The following is an 18,456-nucleotide window of genomic DNA, read 5'->3' as shown; positions in this document are numbered from 1 at the left end:
GCTGCAGATTAGAGTAAGAGCTTCACCATGAGTCATATTAGGTCTCCATTGCCTGTGTAAATGTATCATTGGATCCAGACAGACTTTTAACAAAAAAAACATAGAGAAAAACTGTGCAGCGGAGGCCTAGAAATCCTGATATCTTCATACACTAAACATTACTGGGTTAAAAATAGACCTATCATGGGATCAATAGCACCAAGACAATCCTAGGTTAAGAGTACCTAATAGCAGTGGGTGGTTGTGAGTGTTGTTTTATACCACTGATGGGTCGGTGGATCAAAACAACTCTTTGTCTTCGGTGGTTTTCTAGTCAACCCTTTATTGTGTCTGGGCTTTATTGGCCCCAAGCTGGAACTATTTTCAGCCGCTGATATTTAGCGTATAGTGTGGGTCAAACTCCAAAAACACTGGATCCTACATTTCCCATAACGCAACTTCATTAGACCCCCTGGTAAATGCCCTCCTCTGTCAAACACCAAGGCCCGAGTTTCTGACACAGGCTTTCTGTAAAAAAAAAAAAAAATTAAGACAAAGGTAAGATGACATCACAATGACATCATCAGGGTTATTTTTTTCGACTTAAAATGCCCCTTTAAATTCTTAGCAACAAAAATATTGAAACTGAATGACCAGATTGTATTTTATATCTAGGAAAACTGATGTACAGCCTCTTGGAAAAATGAACCTTTCTATAATTAGTAACAATGAAAATCTTGTCTTCCATTCTTTGCCTCATCTGAAGTCAATTTACTGTCCTCATGGCTGGACGCCCACTGCAGCTGGATGGTTCACTGTCCAAATATGAGATGTGATTTCACCATGTTCAGTTCCCAGCATTCAGTCTTGTGACAGCCAGATATCTTCCTTGTAACTCACACACTTTCCTTTTTCTGCTTTATGGTGTAACACACAAGTCACCCGTCTGATGTCAACATCAGCGCCCTTATTTTCGGTCAATGACCTGAACTCTGTGAATACAAGGAGACACACACACACACACACCGAGACACACACACACACACGCTCAGACATCCACAGCCACGTGTCTGTGTTAAGCTGCCTTTGTGTCCATGTCTAACTAGACTGGGAGTCCCTGTGGATGAGAGGAGATGAATAACTCAATAAACACGAGAAGGTTTCTGACCCTGGAACAAAGCACATCCACTGACTCGCTTCCAAACACCCGCTGTCGTTGTCTTCTTCTCTTCCTTTGTTTTCTCACTGTTTGTGCCGATTCTTCCGTCCTTAACTACTTTTCTGTCTGTGCGGCTTCTGTTTCTGCCTCTGCTCCAGTGACGTGTCTGAGAAACTGCTCTAGGCAACGCTTAACCATGAAAACTCAACTGTCTTATCAGCCTCGAACATAAAAGAAGGGCTGTAGTAAGAGAAGAGCAACCAACCCCCATTAACTGAGACACTGTCGATTTGTCCAAATTATGTTCTGGTGATGGGTATAATCACTGGCTGAGAAGTTTTAGCTAATGGCGCTAATGGTGTGGTTCTACTGATGGCAATGTAGTAGTAGTCAGTTGGTAACCACTTTGTCCTAGATTGAAATGTCTCAACAATTATGAGATAAATTTAGTACATTCATGTTCCCCAGAGGATGACTACCACCGACTTTTGTGATTCTCTCGTCTTTTCCTCAAGCGTCACCAAGAGCGCTCTCTGTCCTGGTTTTGAACTAGCTCTTTCTAAGAAACATCTACAAAGGTCAGTCAAATGTTTCCACAAACGTTGGATGGATCGACATCTTTTCAAGCTTTGACTGAATCTCTTTTATTGGCCCTCTTCTCTTTGTGACCTCTTCTTTTGCACTCATTTAATGGCACAGAAAATTAGCTCCACAAACTGTTTATCTTGATGCATCCAGTGACTTATATTCACATAACAGTGGATGAAAACGTACATTCATTCTTGTTTTCTTTTTCAGGTTTTCAGGAAATTTGCTTAAAATTTGAGAAGCTGGAACTGGGGAATGTTTGAAATATGCGCTTGAAAAAATGCCTCAAAAACAATCAAAAAGTAGCTAAAGTTCTGTTGATTGGTATTTGTCAAATGATTCAGCTCTAGGGTCTATAGATATGTATGTTTGTCTGTCAGACTATTGAATTATGCCATTGTGGCATTTCTGTCTATTTGCCTCTCAGATGGGATGGGGGAGACTTTTACCCGCTGGTCCCTGAGCTCAACCCAGAGCCTTTCACATTCAAATCAGCTCTTATTGGCGTGACATTGTTTAGCCACCTCTGGATCACCCCCACCCTCCTCCAACCACACCCACACACACACGCACGCACACACACAACTCTGCAAACACAAAGCCAGTTTCCATGTGTTTGTTTCAGATTTGCCCCTCTCCACACGACAAACGAAGCGAGCTGCACAGGAGCGCATAAATCAGTCATTAGTGACGGTATGTTCCTGGATAAACAGCAGCTCCCGCGCTGGGTGGCTTCCCACCTCGACTGGGGTCTGTTAGATTTAGCTGAGGGGCGAGTGGCACCAGCTGTGAAAGGCCACAGTGTAACAGAGCGCTCTGGGCGGTATATACAAGACCCACAGCCATACATTTATCACTGCCTTCACACAAAATAAACACTGAGGCGAGAGCGGGGAGAGGAGGCAGTGGGGTCATGTACAGTAATTTATCTATGAATAAAATTAAGTGGAAAATAACAATAAGATATCAGCATTTAGCAGGTCCCGTTGTAGAGGGATCTTGGTTTAAAATGATGTAATCCTCTTAGTAAACCATAATTGGCCAATCTCATCTAATGATGTTAATACAGTTTGGATTAAAACATGAAATCATGACAACATTCAGAGCGATAAATGCAGAATAACGCTGTCAAGCCTCAGTTAATGAATAAAGCGCCCCAGCCTGTGAGACGACGTGCTGCAGTGCAATGTCAATCAATACATGACATGATCATATATCATGTGTGGGACGGGTGCAGTTAACCAACCCCATTAAAAACACCGCTGACCAAGCAAGATCAGTGAGCAAGACTGACTATGTTTCTCCTTCTCTCATCTGCTCTTCTTCTTTTCTAAGAAAGAGCTACTTCAAAACCAGGGCAGAGAGACGAAATGCCTCACACACTCAGGATGATGATTATCTGCTGAGACTCATGTTGCTATTCTCTCTGTTGTATCTACGTCTGATTGGATGTTTTAGCACAAATCAGTAAAAGTAAATCAGGCTTTAAAGAGAAATCTAGAGCATAAACATAAATGTGCTGCTTTTCCAGGCAAAATCAGTCGGTATTTACTGAATAAAAGCTTGTGACGCTTCTTCAGTCCTGAGCAAAGTCAAACTATGTAAGGATCTGTGATTCTATGGTTGTACACATCTGTATAAGTCTTGTCTGTGTCCTGTTTCAGACATGTGAATGGTTCATTACATGTAACCAAGCGGCTCCGAGGCCGAAAAATGAATGAAAATGAACACGGAAGTACCAAAAACTGCAGTTCCTCTAATGACCACTGGAGTCTGGGTCCAAAAATCAGTCAATCCCCCTAGACTCCCATGTTGAAATGAAATTAACATGTTTACAGCCTTGTACAAAAAGCTCCTTCATGACAACTGTACAGGGGTGAATTTTAATATAACGCACCCATTTCAATGTTATTGAGGCTTAAAGTTATGCATAACTCAGGGCATGGCTAATTTGAGTGACAGGTGAGTAAGCATGTGCTTGCCACGAACCGGCATTCACCGAAGTCTCGGCTCCACACATGCCCCACCTCTTTGCCAATTTTTGGATTAGCCAGGAGTTAGGGGCAGGATCAGGCACTGCCAAGATTGCAACAGCAGAGCAGCCCACTCTGATCTTAAAAACCACTCTTTAATAATAATAATAATAATAATAATAATACATTTTATTTAAAGGAGCCTTTCTTGGCACTCAAGGACACCGTACAGTTACACAAATTGACATTAAAAACACATTAAGAAGAAGCAACAATAAAAATGAAATGTAAAAATAAAGACAAGACATTACTGGTCTACGTGAAAAGAAAACACTTTGTTAGGTGATTTTGAGGAGATCTTAGTACTATTCCTTATTACATAAATTAAATAATAAAAAAGAGATATACATTTTAGTAAAACGACATTTCTGGATGGTTGATTATAAAAAACTAGGGACATGTTTTAGGGTAAGGACTTTGTTTTTGTGGCAGATTTTATTTCTCAAGTTTGGGACACAAACTATTTGCAGAGTTTGTTATCTTCTTGTCTGTTTCACCACTGCTGCAGTATTTTCTGTGCCTCATGAGTTCATGGGGTCTGGATATTTGTGCGTGTGCGTGATGCAGTCGATAAATATAATATCACGGACTATCTTGTGACTTCTACAGGAAGGAACATGGCGGCAGCTGATATCTGATAATGTGTTTTCAGCTGTTATTGCCTGTTAAGAGGTAAACAAGCTCACTGATTGATACCAGAGTGTAGTGAGCTGAGCTCTTCAGGGCCACATCAAGAGGAAGTCAAAGCTCAAACCCTTACTATTATTATTGGTAGCTTCATTATTACAAGCAAACCATTCATCATAAACATTAATTTCATCTGCTGTTAACATAAAAATATTGATCATAGATTAATGTAGTGAGTAAAAGGGACTAGCTTGGAAAGCATGGCTGTAAAACTTTGTGAGGCCTGAGGCAATAACCAGCCTAAATAGAAAATTACCCTACATTATGTAGATTAGTTCCACTGAAATGTTTGCACCTCTGGCGCCATGATCATCATCATCACACACACACAGACATACAATATCATGCAACCACCTGCACATCCTCTCTTGCGCCTATCACATCCACCCACACAGACACACACACACACACACACACACACACACACCACAACCCAGCGGCTCGTCTGGCTCCCCTCCTCAGACTCTGAACCTTTTTTCTTCTTCACAGCTGCTGCCAGTCCACTGAGAGCAGAGACTCCCAGCAGCTTCGACAGACGCTCACATCACACCTAATCCCTGCTGGCAGGTAGAAGAAGTTTCCCCCGCGCTTTGATTTTTGGCTCTTCACATGATAACCTTCATCGTTTTGATCTTCAAGGTGTGAGGGCAAGCCCAGAGGCTGCTCACCAGCTCAAGAGGATCGATTGGAAAAAGGCGCATTCACTTCAGCTCTGGAGGTGATTGTTTTAGACACAAACACTTAGATAAAGACAATTCTGTGATGATCTGTCGGCGCCCCAACCTTAAGAAAACACATGCAAATAGACAAAACACAACCCATTGAAGAAAACATCTTCACCAACACACGCACCAACCCTGTCTCCTAGAGACTGCGTTTCTATACAACTTAACTGCAAAGCTCTACAACTGTTAACAGCAGCAGCAGAGTCACCAGGTGGTTGGGCTGGATGGCGAGCGAACAAAACGCACAAGAATCCCGTTGTGGTTTAGGCAACAGAAGCTCTTTGGTGAAGTGAAAGTTCAGGTTATTAGACACAGGGTTGTGCGAGGTACTTATCTATAGTCAGTGTATTACCTGCAGTAGATCGAGATCAGTGCGCTCCCAGTTTAGAAAAGCAGGAGCACTGGCACAGACGCTGAGTGATGAGCTGCTGTGGACGGGGTCATCTGCAAAAATGTGTGTTAGCCACTGAAAAAATTGCCCACTGAAAAAAAGCTAACATCAGTTGTAGTGTACACCATATTTCAATATTTCCACCACTTTATCTGCCTTCAAACAGCCCTTTTGTTCAAATTGTTGAACTATCGTATTCCTACGCTCACGCGCACCTACGCTTAGTTCTGTCCGACTCAAACAGCTGATCTGTGGGGTAATACAGGGTTCACAACATGTAGTAAAGCGCTGTTTGACACCAAAATAAAGAAATATATGAAATGTTTTTGCAGATGGACCCGTCCACAGCAGCTCATGCCTCAGCTTCTGTGCCGGTGCTCCTGCTGCTCCTCTACACTTGGTAGCGCACTGATCCGACTCTACTGCAGGTAATATACACGGACTAGAGATAAGTACCTCACACAACCCCACGTCAAATAACCTGAATTATCATTTTAAAGTTGCTGAAAGCTGGTGGTTTTTGTGAAATCTAAGTAACATGTTGAGTCCAAAGTTACGGCGAACGTTTTCTCCTGTGGTCACTACGAGTGGAAATTGTTCATCAGATATTTTGACGGAAAACAAACAAGTCATGTTTGAACATTTTACTGATGCGGTCAGTGTCAACATATTTACGCCTTGCCAAGTACATTAATTAACATTTCCTCATTATGTTAACAGAAAACGTAATCTGATTGCAATTATTTCCCACAAAGCATATTTGTTGTTGCAAATTAGTCGCATAGAAACATAATTGCGTAAGAACACATGCAAATACGCGAAACACAAGCAAATGAGGACAACATCTTCACCTATTTGACAACCTACACACACACACACACACACACACACACACAGAGCATTTAAATAAAAAATAAAAATCTGCGCAATAAGAAAACATCAAACACAGAAATGTGCACAGATAATTCACACAGAAATCAAACAGTTTTGTTTAAAACATTCTGGCTGCTGAATGATTTGCATTATTGCAGGTATTTGGTATTAAACTTATACTAATATCTGAATCATACAATCAAAATATTAAAACTACAAAAAAAACTTACATCCATTGCTGTGACTAATTTTCATTGTGTTGTGTATTACTTGAAGTGTTTCTGCATTTGGTTGTTTTTTTCTCACTTTGCAGGATTTTTCTTTCTAAATGCTTCTTTTGTTTTCTCTATCATGTATCATTGAAGTTGCAGCGCTTTGAGCTCTCGGGGGCCACTGTAAAAAGACGTTAAAAATAATATATGACTAAATATCATCCTGGAAGTCAACATCTCCTGCCATGTCTCTCTGTCCTTTGTCCAAGAAGCCACAACTCTGTCTCCAAGTTACACCACTCCCATGTGGGAGATCGCGTTTCTTCGTCTCCACTCAACTCAGAGAGCCTCTCTCTCTATCTCCCATTCTCCTTCATCTTTTCCTCCTCCTCCTCCTCCTCCTCCTCCTCACCCCACCCTCAGATAACAGGAAGGAAGGTTTAAATTAAAAGGAGATTTGATGCTTATCATATTATTCAATCAGTCGGTGAAAATGTCAATTTGCATTGTGTGTGTATATGAAGCCAGTCTGTCTCCCATCCCATTCTCTTTCCCCCATCACCATGGTAACCCCCTGACTCCAGCAGCACACACGGCAATATTTCTCTCCCCCATCCCCCACGCTGCCCCTCCTTCTCTTCTCCCATCCCCCACTCCGTCCCTCCATACCTCTCCCTCGCTTTCTCTCTGGTGCCACTCCCTGTATCGCCTCGATTCACCTCTCCTTCTCTCTCTCACACACACACACACACGTATATAAATGCACACATACAGTATTTGCCATTGTCTCATTCTCCACCTGCCTTTCCTCCTTGGTTTGACTCGACTGGTCTGCAGTGTGTTAAAGCAGACGTCTGGTTTTCGGGAAACATTTCTGTGTTTTGTTTTTTTTTTGCCTTTTGTGCAGCTTCTTAACGCAGAGCGACACATTTACAGGGAGACGGACAGATGGTCAGCTTTGGGAGAAGTTATACTGCAGGTATAAAGAGATAAATACACACAGAGGGAGGGGAAATGAGAGAGCAGGTAGCAATTAAAACTCACAAATATGGAGTTTTATTTTTGCAAATGGGAGGCTCTGCTGCAAAGAGGATACTCTCACACTTTTGCATTGCAACAGACATTATTTTTTATGTCTGAATTAATTAGTATGGTGCCGTCTGGTCAGTTGATCCTATAAGCAAACAGGGTTCGTGTCAACTACGACTTTTTGTGTGTATTGTATTTGTATATATCGGTATTTATGTAAATATATATGAGTACGTCTCTTTAAAAATGTTTTTTTCTCAAGTTATTCAGGTTTTGAAAATTGAATCCAGAGCATTGATAATCGATCAGTCAAAACAGTTAATCAATTATCAAAATAGGCGGAGATGAAGTGATTGGGTGATCAGCGCACGGTTAAACTGCACACGCAGGGATGCAACTAATGATTATTTTTACGATAATTTGGTTTACAATGCATCAGAAAAAAATATTGAAAAATGGCCATCACAGTTTCCACAAATCCGAGGTTACATCCTCAGAGAGCCTGTTTTTGTACGAGTAACAGTTTAAAACTTAAAGATATTCAGTGTATTTTCATGTAAGACAGGAAAGAAGCTGGAATCAGCAAAATGTAAGTTGTTTTTTTTTTTGGCTTGAAAAAACGACTTAATCAGACATTTTATTGGAACATGGCTGAGTCTTGACATACATTCATTACAGATGAGGTGAGATGTTTCACAGAGATATTGATTAAAATTAGCTCCTAATGAAACCAATCTGCAGCCTGAAATTATTCCCATTGATCACAACTTGTCCAGGTCTGTGGAAACACTTGTGTGTTATGACTCAGATTTACTGTATGTCATGTCAGTTTCTGCTGTTGCTCACTGTACTTTATGTAATGCTCAGAAGTATTGTGCACCATGTGGTCATTTGTCAGTGGAGTGACTGATGATATTGTTGGTCTGATATTTGGCTGATAAAGTGTCCTCTGTGTTTGTGGTCACGGCATGAATGGACTCTTGTCATGGTTCAACCACACTGGACAGGAAAACAGACAGAAGTCACATATTTGTAGGAGGAGTGTGAGTGTGAGTGTGTGTGTGTGTGTGTGTGTGTGTGTGTGTGTGTGTGTGTGTTCACACGTGTGTGTTCACTGTATGTGTTAAAGCCATTGAAGTTAGATTAGCTGTTTCTGAGGAGATTAAAGCCCCAAACACAGAGGGGCTGTTAAAACCCTCCTATAGTCCCTAATCCGAGCTAATGGACGCACCCCCTCAACCCACCACACACACACATACACATGGAGGAAGAGAAGGGTTGAAGGAGGGAGACAATGTAGGAAGAAGAGCTGAGAGGCAGACAAGAAGAGGAAGAGGAAGAGGGGGAAAATAGAGTAAGGGGCATTCCTCTCATTTCTCAACACAAAGGCCTCATTCTGCTGAGGAGAAATGGAAAAACAAGAGAAATAAAGGCCAAAAGAGAGGAAGGATGGATCAGAGGGGAGGGAGCGGGGGCGTGAGAGAGATGGATGAAGATGGATAAGAAAGTGCCCAACAAGAAATACAGAGGAAGCGAGCAGCAGAGATGGAGAGAGAGGAACCGAGAACGAGCAAAAGTCAGACTAATCTCATTTTCTGGGCCCAGATCTCCTTCTGACCCACTGTCCTGCAGCTCAAACCTTTTAGTCTGGCTCTAAACTGCATCCCCAACCTTTCTCTCGGGACTTTTATTGACTTTATAGACCTGCCAGGACAAGAGAGATTCATGTTGTCCTTTCAGTCCACACACTATCGCACAAATCTAGATGCCACCAGAAGGTCAGACAGTCAGTCTGGCTGCTTACAAGGTACATTGATACTGAAAGCAACAGTCTGACTCTCAGCTGAAGTTTGATTTACAGAACAAAAATGGAGGCTGAGAAGATGTCTTAACTTTAAGTCACTATTATCGGGGCTGAAAAATCTTTCTCAGACAGGTGTGTTTGAGCCAGTTTGCAGAACCAAGTAACATTCAATTAGCTAACTACATTATTTTGTGGGATTACAGGTCACTTAGAAAAAGCTCTCTTCAGGACCAAGATATCCACTGTGTCTGTGTGGGAGCTTTACCCTAATGCTCCTATACCACATATTTTACTTATAAGCCCTTGAAACATCACGGCTCGACAGAGGAAGTGAATGTTCATACATGCCTGTAATAACAGCAGGACAGAGAGGACTGAACACTGTAGAAGTTTTAAGATTTAAGAGATTACAGCTAGAAAGTTGTGTTTTATGGCTGTGGATGAAATCAAGTTGGAAGTTGCAGCAGGTCAAACAAAGTAGCCCAGACGTCCCTCTCTCCAGTAACGTTTTCTAGCTCCTTCTGGGGGATCTCAAGGAGTTCCCAGGCCTGATGAGATATATAATCTCTCCAGCATGTTCTGGGTTTACCTGAGGGTCTCCTATCAGTTAGACCTCCAGGAGGCATCCTAACCTCCTAACCAGGCATCTTAACCAGATGCCCAAACCACCTCAACTTGCTCCTTTTGACGCGAAGGAGCAGTGGCTCTACTACCAGCTTCCTCCAAATGTTAGAGCTCCTCACCGTATCTCTATGGGTGAACCCAGACTTCCTGCGGAGGAAACTCATTTCAGCTGCTTCTATCGGCATTCTCGTTTTTTCGGTCGCTACCCAGAGCTCGTGACCAAAGGTGAGGGACGGAACGAAGATCCGTAATCGTTGTTTAATGTCGTTGAACGTTATTAACATCTCAAAGGTTTCGATTTCTTTCATCTACTGCTGTAGTGGAGCTGAGAACATTGAGTTACAGAAGCTAGTACAACAGAGGTTAGCCCGGACGTGTACTTCATTTCAGCTTCTCCTTTGGGGCAAACACTTCAGTAACTCTAGACAAAGTCATTGTTTAGACGTCACCCTCAAAAAGTGACACATACGGTTTCAAATTATGGACCACAAAACAGTCCAGAGGTTTGGATTTTTTTGCCTATACGAAGCTGTAGCATCGAAATAGGGTTATGAGAGAGACATAACAGTCTGAGCTTCTATTCTTCTTTACCATACTTACAAGACTACGGCTGATGCCCTACATAGTTTGAGTCTTTCAGTCTTTCAGCACAATATCATGGGTGTAGCCCTAAGTACGTATTTATTCATATTTAGTATAATTTCCCAGGAAAATGGCACCTTAAACCAACCCAGACATAACATCAGCTTAATTAGCTAGCTTTTGTCTACCTCTGTGTAAAATCCCATTATTAAAAAAAATGAAGTAGTAAATCTACCATCGTTGTAAAATGCTTATGTCCTCCAGTTCATCATTTTGGAGGATGTAAAGAACCAAGCAGCGTTAATATAAAATCCCACCAGATGGTTTCAGTCGACTTGACAACTGAAAGAAGGAGACTGAAAGAAATTTGGCTAAAAGATCCTCCTACAGCAGTCGAGCCTAACTTTGCCTCCTCCTCTTCTGCCTCCTCCTCTACCTCTCTCATCCTATTCCCAGCCCAGGCTTTCTTTTCATCTCCCTCCCTCTCTCTCTCTCGCCGTCCTCTCATTCCCTTCTCCTTTTAGATTCCTTCTGTTCTGGGCTAAATCTTTCCTCCTCCCCTCTGATTAACCTTGCCAATTTTTCAGTCTGTCTATCACTCACTAATATTACTTCCCCTGCTTATCAAGTTTCCCTCTTTTGGTCCTCCTGCTTCTCCCCTCCTTTCTTTCTCCTCCTCCTCCTCTCAAGTTTGGGCCTACTTTGAAGCAATCCACTGCCAAAGCAATCAGGGTGAGAAAATCCCACAATGCAAACGACAGGAAGGGAGACGGAGATGTTTGTGTTGCTTAAACGATGTTGCCACGAGTGAAAAGAGGAATTCCAGAGTAAACAGACAAACAGAAACCTGGTGAAAAGTATCAAAGGGACAGATACACCAAGGAGTAAAAGACACAAAGTGAAATGAATCCTCTTTGTAGACTCGTCTGCCTTTATGAGACACACTAAGAGCTGCAGTGAGTGACTAATTAATTTATTAGTCGATCGACAGAAACTGATCGTTTTAGTCATCTTTTAAGCAAAAATGCCAAACATTTAGTGATTCTAGCTTCTTAAATGTGAAATTGTTATGCTTTTCAATGTCATACATGACTGTAAACTGAATCTTAGGATTTTGGACCATTGGTCAGACAAGATAAAGTCATTTGAGGACATCACTTTGGGATGGGGGAAATTATAAAGAGCATTTTTCACTCAGTTTTTGACATTTTATGGACTATCAGGACTAAATGAGATAAAAAATCTGCAGGTTAAATCAATTGCAGCCTTACTTTAAATCATTAGAGCTGACAGGTGAGGAAGTCCAAGTCTATCCCTAACATGCCGCCCACAAAACAACATAAATCTACAGTGCTCTCTACAAAATCAGGTGGATGAGGAGACAGTGGAGGTCAGTATGAGTCAATCAAGATAATCAGGATGCACAGAGTACTTTTATCTGCAGATATGAAGATGAAAAAGAGCTAAATCATACCTGACAGAAGCGTGTCTGAGTGTTTTGGCACGAAAGGAAGCAAACTACAAACCAGTAATGAATAATTTACCACTATAATGTTGTATAGTGCATCATTTCATTCAATATTAATAAAAACGCACTGCTGCAGATGACATATCAGATATTAAACAGCTGAATCAAGTCAATCAGACACTCCCTGAAGACTGGTTCACCCACACAGAGCCGGCTTGTCTGCACATGGGAAAGCCATGAATGGTCATTTCATGTTTTATATACTTTTAAGTCAAAAGGTTCAGACAGTGAAAGCAGACAGAAGGGGAAGTGTGCACATACACCCACACACACACAGATGCATGTATGTGCAGTGATTCACGCATTTATATCCCAACGCACACCCAGATTAGCCAGCACAGTTGTTCATACCTGCCATCGTATTATGTAAGACATCATCACACCCCCCCTCCACATCTACTGTACAGCCCACTGACACACACACACGCACACACACACACACACACACACAGATTCAAACGCACACACACACACCCACATTCATGCATGGAGACCCAGACACAAGCAGCATGGAGATGCTATTGTTTTCCTCTTACCTCTGCAGGTGTTGCTTCTCTCCGTCTGTCTCTGTCTTTTCTTTTCTGTGTCGTCTTTTCTCTCCTTGTCACACTCTTGTCTTTCTTCCTCTTTTTCTCTTTAGTACTATTTTCTTCCTTCCTCTCCACTGAGTCGTGCCTTTTCTCGATTCTTTTTTGCACTGATGCTGCAGTGGTACATAAAACACACCCTTCTGAGCTCTGCCTGTCCTCCCTCCCTCCTTTCCCTCCCTGCTGCTCTCTTATTGGCTGCATCATAGAGATGACATCAGCCTCTTTCATTGCAGCCTCTCTCGCTCTCTCTCTCCCTCTCTCTGTATTCCCCTGATACCTCCTGCCCCTCCCTTCTTCTTTACCTCCATGCTACACCCCTCCTCCTCTATTTTTACCTCTCTCCATCCCTCTCTGTTCTGGTTTTCTTGTCATACTGGTGGCCAGCTGAGTGAATTGTAAGAACGTCAGTGAATAAAATCTGGATTAAACTGAACTGTAAAGATGATACAGGTTATTTTGAATAAATAATGAACACACAATTGGATTATTGGAAAGAATTCAGGGATGAATTGGAGAATTACTCAGACTCCTTCATCATGATCAGATTTACAAGATTTTCTTGATATGATTTTCTTGCTGAACCAATTCATGCATGCAATGCTGTAATGATTATGGTGTGACCAATAAACTGCAATATTAATCATATTTTTGTGCAAAAGACCTACAACGCCCTTGCAACGATGTAAATCCCATCTTGACAGCGTCATCATGATGACAGCAAAAAAATATGACAGTGTGCAAAAGATCAATCGTCACAATGAAACCTATTATCTCAAAACTGGATAACATAAAAGTATTTCACACCTTCATCTTCTCAAAACCGGACCACTGTAACTCCCTCCTCTCTGGCGTAAACCAAAAGTCACTAGTTGAAAATACAGCAGCTTGGCTTCTCACACCAATCCTCACTTCCCTTCATTGGCTCCCTCGCTGTTTTAGAACTGATTTTAAGATTTTACCGATCACTTTTAAACCACACTGTGGCCGAGCCTCGAGCTACGTTACAGAATGATTAACCCCATACAAGCCAGTGCGCAGCCTTAGATCTTGGGCAGGGCCCCTCTAGCCGTTCCAGAGTCGAGGCTTAAATCTAAAAGGTGCCCGCTCTTTCAGTTTTTTGAGGGAGAGGGAACACTGGACTGAGATTCATCAGATGACACAAACACCACAACACAGAATCATCATGTTGCTGAATGTGTGAAGAAGCAGCTCTTCGCTAAGAAGTTCAACATTAATTAAACTATAAACATTAATTCACTATAAAACAGCGGCTCATTTTCTTGACAAAATGCTGTTGAATGTATTAACTATAATGTAAACTATAAAGCTCTGGATTAAAACTAAATCATCCCAAAAAAAAAAAAAACCTGGTGAACTTTGACAGACTGAAAAGTAACTTCAGATCAGCTCAGTCACAGCACTCAAGCAGCAGCATTAATAAACCACGTCTTCTTTACATCAATCTCCTTCATCCTGTCAGTCTGTCCGGATGCTTTTCCCGCTCAGCTCCTCCTCCTCCTCCTTCTTCTTCCCCATCACTAAAATGGAAATTCTGTTCTCTCGTACCAAAGGCCAGTGACACTCATGTGGCATTTTGTTATCTGCCAAATGGAGCAGGCATCCAAAACACCCCCGCTCTTCCTCGCTCTATAAATCTGTGTGTGTGTCTGTGTGTGTGTATGTGTGTGTGGAAGAGAGAGAGAGAGAGAGAGAGAGAGAGAGAAAGAAAAATGTGTGAGAGAGGACAGATGGACAGGAAGAGTGTCTGTGTTTTAGGGGTTTTCTTTGGCAGCACTTTAACAGTGACCAGTTTGTGTGTGTGTGTGTGTGTGAGAGAGAGGGAGGGAGAGAGAGAGAGAGAGAGAGAGAGAGAGAGAGAGAGAATACTGCCATGCTGTTTTCATCTCGCTGTCCCTCCTCCTTTATCAAAATAACACAAACCAGCAGTTAACTAACGGTAAATCTGCTCTGTGACTGTCACACAGATGTTTGGAGCAAAGGTCTTCATGGTTCCATGATGCTGGACCTGATCCCAAAAGGACCTGAACCCCAATATGCATAAATTATTTTTCCAGAACAGACACCTAAAGATGATTAAACTGGCCCCAAAGTCAAAATCGACAAAGACAGCAGCATGATGCGCTAAAAATTCACAAGCAGCCGTGGTCGATAAGAGCAGCAAGGTAATAAAAGTAACATCCTAAGAACACAAATAAAGTCACAAAAATGATTTTATTTCTATTCTTCAAAGACTAATATAATAGAAATAATTACAAGTCCTATTTTCACCTCCTGCACCAAAAATAAAACATTCTGCAGCCACCTCGGTGATGGATTGACAGAAGATAATCGTTTACCTAACAAATGTAACGTCTGTGAGTAAAATACCAAACAATAATTGTCATTCAACACAATAAATATTTTACAGAAGCCACTGATTTCCTAAAATATGCTTTGTGGAAATGATGTACCACGTGGTCAGAGCTAATACTGACTGCTCCTGAATCAACTCAGGTATTAGACACATGGACACACAGACCAGCAGCAAAACGAGACTCTACCTGACCAGATTAATCTGGACAGTTTAGTGAACCATCGCACCACTGTATCACTACGCACAAGTGCAACAATGGTGTGCACTGTACTCCGCGGGTCAGCTGATTGAGTCAGGTAGAGCTAAGTGCAGGTGTGTGTGTGTGTGTGTGTGTGTGTGTGTGTGTGTGTAGTAATACAGTCGTTCCAAAGGAAAGAGCTATTTGACGAAAAGATAAAGTGGTGAAAATATTCAAAATAAAGCATACACTTAAACTGATATTGTTTTGTTTTCCATGGGCATTTTTTAAAGTGTTTAAAACAAGCTTTTGCCGATGGCTCCACCCACAGCAGCACATCACTCAGCTTCTGCGCTGCTGCTTCTGGCTGCTTCTCTAAACTATCAGCGAGCTGATCTGAATCTACTGACTGTAGAGAAGTACCTCACACTACCCCACATCAAATAACCTAAACTATCAGTCTAACTCACTGTTTTCGGATGGCCAAAACATAACATCTACACTCAACTGAGCTTATTGAACTAAACTGAAGCAGCTAATAACCTCTCCACTAGACCAGGGGTCGGCAACCTTTACTATTAAAAGAGCCATTTTTGGCCCCTCTCCCACAAATATAAATCTGAAGCCGCAAAACCTATTCGACCCTTAAAATGAAGATAACACAGCGTTAAAGTTTTATATATACTTATACTATATACCTATATAGGAGGCGGTAGGCTGTAAACGTTGCTATGTAGATGTTGTAAGATGTGACGTATATTTTAGTCAACGAAATTTTATCAGCATCACCTCGAACTCCAAAATATGAGGTGTTCTCTTTAAAAGAAAAAAGAAAAAGAAAATAAAAAAATAGCCGTCATTCAGTTTGTACTGCAGAAGGCCTGAAGAGCCGCATGCGGCTCCGGAGCCGCGGATTGACGACCCCCGCACTAAACTGTACCGACTCAACTCGACTAGACTCTACTCACGTTTTTTGGTTTTCCATTGGGCAAAAGTTGTGGTTAGTAACTGGTACCTGGTATTTAACGCTGCCAAAGTTCCAAGTGAGCTGAGGCGATACCATACGGGGACATGAAAACACTGCAGACTGCTGGTCAGAGTGAATCATCAGTACTGCCATTCATAGAGCTGTGTTGCTAGCATGGCTGAACAGAAGTGAAACTGGTGTTGGAAAAGCACCAGCCAGAGCGGCCTTTAGACAGAAACCAGGTTATTTCCATGTCTTCCTGTATCACCCTGTCTTTCATTTTCATCTGCTCCTCTCCTTGTGCTCAGCAAATTGAGTTTCCTCTCGAGCAGACAGCAGTTCCATTATCTCCTCCACCTCCTGCAGCTTGTGTTGGCCTCCCACTCTCCTCCTCCCATACCTTCCCTCCATCTCCATGTCTTCCCTCACTTAAGTCTTAATTCATTTAACTTGTGTGTGTATGTCTGTACGTGTGTGTTTGTGTGTGGGCAAGGACCGAGCGTTAAGATGCAGTGATCAATACAGCAGATCTCTCTCTCCTCTCATGTCCTTGTCTCATGTCTGGCATTGTCTGGGACATGTCATCAAGCATGTTCACGGCGCATGTGCGCGCGCGCGCACGACACACACACACACACACACACACACACACACACACACACACACACACACACACACACACACTAACACACACTAACACACACACAAACACACAAACACTCTCTTTCTGTATGGATACAGTTTACCGTAAGTGTGACTCAGCCTCTCTGACTGGAATACATAACAAGGAACTGCAGCGCGTACGCACACACACACACAACTTGAAGAATACAGACAACCTGTCATCTCTGTCATCTTGTGTGAGGGTGGAGTGAGACAGAGAGGACGAATGGAGAGAATAAAGAGTTAAAAGGAAGGGAGGGACGGAGAGAAACAGCAGCATTAATGGAGAAGGACATTGTGAGAAGCAATGAAAAGATGTATAAGGGTTAACAGTTTTATTTAATTACACATCAATAAATCCCGTAAGGCAATTAGGCCCATTAAGCTTATGAATTCTGCACACACTGGTGCCTTTATTCTCCTTGTACAACACACACTGTCGCACACACACCGTCGCACTTTTGTCCTTATTCATTTCCTAATGCCTAACCTGAACCTGAGCTCTGTGTAACAGTACCTAACTCACATTCATCATCTTTACCATAGAGCCTGAACTACTTTAATGTAAAGGTTAATCCTGATCTAATTTAAGATATGCGCAACTAAATAAATCTTTAAACTTTTTATTAGCAATTAGCAATTCAAGTATGAAAACTGTCTGTATTTTGGCCTGAGGATTCAGCCAGCGAGACAGCAACCGTGTATCACGATACAGCCTAGATCAATGGTTCCCAACCTAAAGGGCAATGAAGGTATTCCAAGAAGGCCGCCAAATCATTTACGAAGCAGCACAATTTTGGTGAAAAGATGTAATTATAAAAAATAAATAATATAAAAATAATGTTTTAAAATGAAATTGTGATAAGTCAATGATGATGATTTTATGTTGTTGCTGGTTGGCCCACTTTGCCCCTGGACCACATCGTATACTTGTTTGATATGTCAGTCTGATTGCTCTGACAAGGCATTACTTGGTCTCCGTATTATTACCAGGTAGGACGTGGGCTGCCAACAATTTTGAGATTTTCAAGTCTGCCATGAGTTGGAAAAGGTTGGGGAACCAGTGGGATAGAAAATTTTCAATATTATCTATAGGACATATTGCCCAGCCCTGTGCTAGATGAAGTCAGGGGATCACCAAAGTCATCAGGATTCATCATCTGGCCAATCATCCAATAACTGTTAATAATTCCAATAATGTGGACCAGTATACTGACGGCAGACAGACCAACATCGCAATTCCTAAAGCCATGTTGGTAACGTTGTCACAATGACCAAAGGGTGCCAGAAGTATTTAAACACATATCTTGTAGTCACACCCAGAGCACTGAATCTCTTTAGACACGCAACATGTTTGGAAAATGTATATAAGCCACACAAAAACAGCAACTGTACTGTAACAGGATGGTGTTGCTGATGAGAAAAGTCTCAAAATCTTTTATCCTGCACTCACACTACTACGTTCTGTTC

The 18,456-nt window shown here is 41.9% G+C and overlaps 1 protein-coding gene across 3 annotated transcripts in view; it reads right to left on the bottom strand.

The window, feature by feature from the left end:
- LOC111237644 (neural cell adhesion molecule L1.1-like) overlaps positions 1–12,787 on the bottom strand; it is a 45,966-nt gene extending 33,179 nt beyond the window's left edge. For all 3 annotated transcript variants that reach the window (XM_022766808.1, XM_022766809.1, XM_022766810.1), the window contains exon 1: positions 12,751–12,787. The gene's annotated coding sequence lies outside the window, so the exon portion shown is untranslated. The remainder of the gene's footprint in view (positions 1–12,750) is intronic.
- Positions 12,788–18,456: the final 5,669 nt, after the last annotated feature.

This window comes from Seriola dumerili, unplaced genomic scaffold, assembly GCF_002260705.1.
Source record: "Seriola dumerili isolate Sdu_G_001 unplaced genomic scaffold, Sdu_1.0 BDQW01001051.1, whole genome shotgun sequence".
Lineage (NCBI taxonomy): Eukaryota > Metazoa > Chordata > Actinopteri > Carangiformes > Carangidae > Seriola > Seriola dumerili.
Note: the sequence above shows the minus strand (reverse complement) of the source record. Positions and strands in the feature narration are given on the sequence as shown.